Source organism: Arctopsyche grandis, chromosome 2 (genome assembly GCF_051622035.1).
Source record: "Arctopsyche grandis isolate Sample6627 chromosome 2, ASM5162203v2, whole genome shotgun sequence".
Lineage (NCBI taxonomy): Eukaryota > Metazoa > Arthropoda > Insecta > Trichoptera > Hydropsychidae > Arctopsyche > Arctopsyche grandis.
Window position 1 is genome coordinate 7,098,754 of NC_135356.1, and position 6,685 is coordinate 7,105,438.

A 6,685-nucleotide genomic window follows, 5' to 3' on the forward strand; every position below is an offset into this window, starting at 1 on the left:
AACATTTTGTCGCGGGTACATTTTGTCGCGGGTACATTTTGTCAGTGCACTAATTTTCGGGTACATTTTGTCGTTGAACATTTTGTCCTTGCACCAATTGTCGTGTAACCGTTTTTAACGACTGTGGCCAAAATGCAACGACTTCATAATTCCGACTCCGACTTTACAGCCGAGGAGAATGGGGGGCGGGGGAGATGGTACAAATTCCCGGGTTCATTTTTAAGATAAGATTATTATGGTAAGTGGGTAAATTCCTGGCTGCCCAGTGGTGACGAATCCGTTGAGAAAATTCGCCATAAACAGTCAAGTTTATGATGTTTTTCGTAATGTATGTATTTGTTGAACTTGCATTCGTTCTCGGTATAAATAAAGAAATCAGTTGAATTAAATTTAACTTAACAGATTTAAACATAGAGTCATTTGAATGGCTTGGTTTGTTTGGACAAACAACAGTTTGGTTTCCAGTCTCCTGACTTTTAAATTTTTGAATGAATGTTTGCAGCAATTAATTCAAATATGAAATCTAAATTTTTAAACCGACTAAATAGAAAAAGATCAAGGAATATTGATGAATCAATAATGCCACCAGATGAATTTAAATATATGTAATTTATATATTATAGTTTTCTTAGACAGTGTAATCTATAACTTAACCACAAGATTTGACGCAGTAAAAGATATAAATGATATATTCAATTTCATGTGGTTATTTTGCAATACGAACGATAACGCGATTCGAGAAAACTTTATGAACAATTGTTCTTATTTAAATATTCACATCAAAAATATTCTGCCAATATAGCTACTGAACTATAACTAAAGCTGTATATTTATAATAATAGCTATATATTAAAACTACAGCTGAAGCTGAGCTATCATTTATTTGCTTAGCGGAAATTAAAATATTTTGCAGACAAACTATGTATATACATATATGCACGTGTCAAGATCGCTTTTCATCGCGTAAGGCAATTACATATATAATTTAACGGTATATATATTTTATTGCATTGATAATTTTTTTGAAAATATAATATACCAGGGCTGTGGAGTCGGTTCAAAATTTACCGACTCCGACTCCAACTTAAATGATTTTACATAGTAAGATCGACTTTTCTTACTTTTTACATAGTGAGATCAAATATAAAAAATTAAAGCAATTCAACTAATCACTAAAAATAGACATGTAATCGAATTTATTAAATTATTGTTAATGAAATAGGTATATATAAAAAGTAAGTACATTCATTGTGTATGTGTATGAATTTAATACGCAAACAAATCATTTTAATAAAAAAGAATGAGAGTAAATATGAAAATAAAATAAATACATTAAAATACGTGCAATTCAACGATTTTATTTATAATGTAATTTAAATGAATGATTTTTATAAAGAAATTATTAAATTTAAATGTACTTCAATATAATTGTAGATTCTATGTAGTTGACACATACTGTAATAAATAAAATAGTAAAAAGGAGTTGTAGTCGGTTGATTTTTTACCAGGGCTGTGGAGTCGGAGTATTTCAAGCGGAGTCGGAGTCGAAGGCGTAAAAAATCAAACAACTCGGACTACTTTTTATTATTTTCTCTAATTACGGTATGAGTCTCCAATTTTATTGAAGTAAATCCATTAATAAATTTAAATCTATTAACTTCTTAATAAATCGTCCAAGTTGGAATAGGAGTCGAATCATTAAATAAAGTTGGAGTCGAAGTAGATCAATTTTGATCCAACTCGCTGCGACTCGCTTGAAATGCTCCGACTCCACGACTCCGACAACACAGCCTTGATTTTCACAAGATTTTATTAGTTTTTACTAATATCAATTGAACAACAAATTTTAAAACACTTAAAAACGGGGGAAGCGATCTTTAGACTTTTTCTACATGAGAGCGAGAAGCACAAGTATTGGAATCTGCTTTAGGTCATCGACTTTAGAGTCTTTAATTAATATAATATTATGTATTAGATGTATTATGAGCATTTATAAAAATTGTAAATAGGTTTTTGAGGTCGTTTTCCTATTACGCTGTACATATTAACATTATAATAATATAATACTATTATATTTACATTATAATAATATAATAATATACTACATTATAATAATATAATATATACATTATAATACATTATAATAATATAATATATACATTATAATAATATAATAATATACTACATTGTGATTACTAACAAAATTAATTTAAAATTGTAAAATAGAAAATGATCAGTAGATCAGTAGCTATTCACATATATATATAAGATGTATTGTGAACATAATTTAGTAATAATAAAAACCATTTAAAAATCAAAAAAAAAAAAGACGTATTGGAAGCTAAAGAATTAAACATAAGCCATCGTCATTATTTTTAAATACTTTTATTGTAATGTAGTTATACAAAGTTGATACATTTCGAAAGAAATTCAATAAAAAAATTCAAGAATTCAATTAAAAATTAAATGTAATAAAGTTTTAAGGGATACCCAATACTTACATACATACATAAGAATTCGAAAAAAGTGCTATATATTCCAAAGTATACTAATTTATCACATTATATTGCTATGTAGATATTTTATAATATTTATGTAATTTGACGATACAGATACGATACGATATTTAAATATATGTATATTGCAGTTTTTGGGCAGGGGGTGGGTAGTTAAGTAACTTATTTATGTATGTCTCATCGGACTATCTACATACATGTAGAAATATATGTACATACGTAGGTTTAAGTATTTCATAATCACTACCTTCATTTTATACCTGATAAGCATACATTCCCACAAACAGCTAGCAATAGATTCCTAGAATACAAATAACCATAATAGAAAGATTCTGATCGCAGCGTTCAAATGATGCGATATTAATATTTTCATTATATTAATATTAATTTGACTTTTTCTCGCTATTTCCCAGATTATCACCGAGAAATCGAATACATTTTTTTGATTTTTAAGGGGGATTTCAATTTATAGCCCCTGTTATGTGAAACTGCGATCAATATTATATATCAAATATAAAAAAAATCAAGTTTGTTTTAAAAGTCACTACGAATTTCAAATTTACGTACAATCTATAAATGTGAATATGTACTCGAAAGTTGAATTCATGTTCATGCAGGATCGATATTTTCACCCAATGTTTAAGCGGTTACATCACTTACAGTAAATCCAAATAAACAAAACATAAATTTCATAAACGTTTACATTTAACTTGTCATATCAGGGTTTGCGAAATTTAAATACGTACTCGTCAATACCGACGATGTTCAAATAAACCAATTTAACCTTTGCCACCTTTAGCTTAATTGAGTCACCGAAGTTCTCGCTTCTTATTGACCGTGTAATAGAACAACGATATATTTATATAAATTTGATTTTACGGAAAAATCTAATTATGATCGATTTTCATAAGCAAAGTGTTTTCATTCTGATTTCTAATTATTATTATTAATTAATTTTCATATATGTAGATCTCGACCAGACAGTTGGCTTTAACATCTTCATGCCATTTAACAATAAAACATTATAAAAAACTATTAGAACTGCTAGACTTTTTTTTGAGATTAAAGGAGCCATAAAACCAGCTTTGAATCAGCACTTTGAAGACTTCCAACATGTCAAAGAATACTCAATTCGCTAACGGTCCAAAATATGTAGTTGCTTTGTTCACGAATTCGTTGGTCTATTATAGGTATTACCTGTCATTTTGACATTTCGAAAAATAAATGTCAAATTAAGCTATGGATTAAAAGTCGTACGAATCGTACCATTATTTGAATTAAAACGATTTTTTACGGCTTCGTGTTAATATATCGCATATTTTTGGTAACGTACATAAGTCGAAATGAACATCACTATGGTTGATAGACAGATTTTTATTTTATGGAGTGAAATTTCATTTGGTTTATTTCACAAAGCAACAAATTCCTATGTATTATATGTATATGTATGTGCATATAAGTTCATACATACGTAAAGAAATTTAAATTTTTAAGTTTTACGTACATATGTATATCGGGTAATCCTTAAATAATTATTTAAATAAAATTTAGTTGAAAAACAAAATGTGCATATAAACATTTTCGGTTGAGTTGCAATTAACAAATTGTTTGTGCTTTCTATTTACTAACTGATAAATCTCATTTATGTATAACAGTGATATATGAATATATGTATACTTACTCATTTATGTATAACACTTTATCACAAGAACTATCCCAAATTATCCAAATAGTTTTGAAATTGTAAATAAATTTATTTAATATTAAAAAGCGCAGGGATATGAAATCTCAAATCGAGATAGTAGATAGTACTTAGAAAAACCAAAATTCTAGTAAATTTCTAGAATGTCGAAAGTACTTTAAGTACTTAAAATGTTTCTATTTGATTGTCGTCCTCAAAATTTCGGAGACCCCTAGTTCAGAGATCGCGAACTGAAGCCAAAGGGCAGGGCCGCACCGTGCAACTTTGTCGGCCGACTAGTTGCGCGACACGAAAAAATGTATGGAAATGTGCGCGATAAACAAGTTGACCGCTGTGGCATGTCCCATCTACCTACATGTATTGGTCTGGTAGCCCTCAACTAAGTCGCTCGCAAGTTGCACAGTGCGGCCCGGCCCAAAGGCGGCACGTATAAAAATTTAGCTGGTACGCGAAAGATTTATATTTGTTTTCTGTTTTATAACAGAACTTCGTCAGCAAATGAAGAATAAGATATATTACAAAATATTACAAAATTAATAATATTACAAAAGCAGAAATATTAATAAGAAATCATAATGAGCAATTGGAACACCATTCCAGAGATCAAGCCATGGCGATTTGACTAAGGGGGAAAACACGCTGAGTGGGACGTGGGACATGTTTTTTTTAGATACTTTTAAACATGCGAAAAAACGCAGCACCCCTAGCCCATATACATGGTACAAAGTCTCAAAAATCACCCCCGAAATGTTCTCAGTGATATTTTATCCTTGTATTTATCCTTGGTTGACAGTGATCGATAATAGTGAATCCCATATTTTAAGAAATGTGGGAGAAACTTGTCGGTTGCATATGGATATACATACACTTGCGACCTCCCAAACATATGCATTATACACGTGCAAGTACACCCGAATTCGGTTTGAGGAACACCCGTTGTCTACGGTCACAGCGGGAAGCCAAGGACACATGACGCCCCATACCACTCAGTGTGTTTCCCCCCTAGTTATCTCTTTTACGTGTGATTGTGAGTCGTTATTTTCTGATATAAATTTTACGAAAACCATTTTTAGAAAAATAAAATACTGATGAATTCGATTGGGCATGCCTATTGCCAGTGGCGGACTGGGACTGAAATCAGTGCATGCCAGGAGTCAAAGGGGGCCCCCCAGGGTTAAAAAATTTGCCCCCCCCCCCCTCATATAACAAAATTTTCTTCTTTCCATCACGCTAAAAATCAAGGGAAAAATTTTTTTTTTTCAAAAATGGGAATAAACAAATTTAGGTAAAAGAAAAATGGCAAAAGCAAAATAGATCCATAAATTACATTGTATATTTCGTTTTAACCCTTGTCCTAGGTAAATAGAATGCATCATAAAAGAATCAGGGACTTCATTTCAGCTTTTTCTTGGGCTGGCAAAGATTGGTCAAATTGAATTTTTTTTCAAAAAATCTTTTTATATCGGAATAAAAATGGAAAATATTCTTTGAATACACCTTATTGAGTTATAAAATATGAAAAAAATAAGCTTATATTTGAAAAAATAATTATAAAAAAATATTATGTAAAAATCGAAAAAAGCGCCGCAGGCGAAATTTTTTTTCTAAAAATCTTCACATGGTCAGCAAAAATCGACCATCGAACTGAGTCACTAAAAAACTATCAATTAACTTAATTTCTACCGACTGTCTTTTCACTTTATCTATGTACATACATACATACATATGTACGTAATAACAATAGATAAAGTTTTGTGATCATGCGAAAATCTGGATTTTGGGAAGGGGGCCCCTATCCTATATTTCTATATACATGGATGTGTCTAGATTAGGATTAGATTTTATATTCGGAAACTGTTTACAATTGTATATTTAAATCTTACTATATCGTCGAAGTATAATCAAATGTTATTTTGAAAGTATGAAGTAAATTTAAATAGCTGGTTGATGATGAATCGTCCTATCAAAATTGTTTTAAGCAATTCAGTTTATATTATTCACGGAAATTTGTTTATTACCATTTTTATTTCAGTAGGTAGTTGTAACATACATAGGTATTGGTATATACATAATATTGACGTTGGAAATGGGCCCGGCAAAAGGGCCCACGTTGAAATGTTGAAACTTACATTTCGAGCCTAATACAAAAAGTTAACCAATCTTTGGGCTGTTAAAGCAGGTATTAGTTGTTTTTGTATATCGTAAGATATTTGTTTTGTTGAAATACCCAAACTTTAGGTCCCAAAGTGCAATATCCTATAAATTTTTACACACGTGAAATAGATAAAAAGTTATTTAATTTTACTGAGGGCCCATATTTTCTAACAGACAGTGGGGCCCACATGCCATCGGGCATGTTCGCTTGTATGGCCAGTCCGCCACTGCCTATTGCTAAAGGTCACGCCAAGATCTCATAAATAAATAATTTTTGCGGATTTTTTATGTACATATACTTGATTTTTTTGTC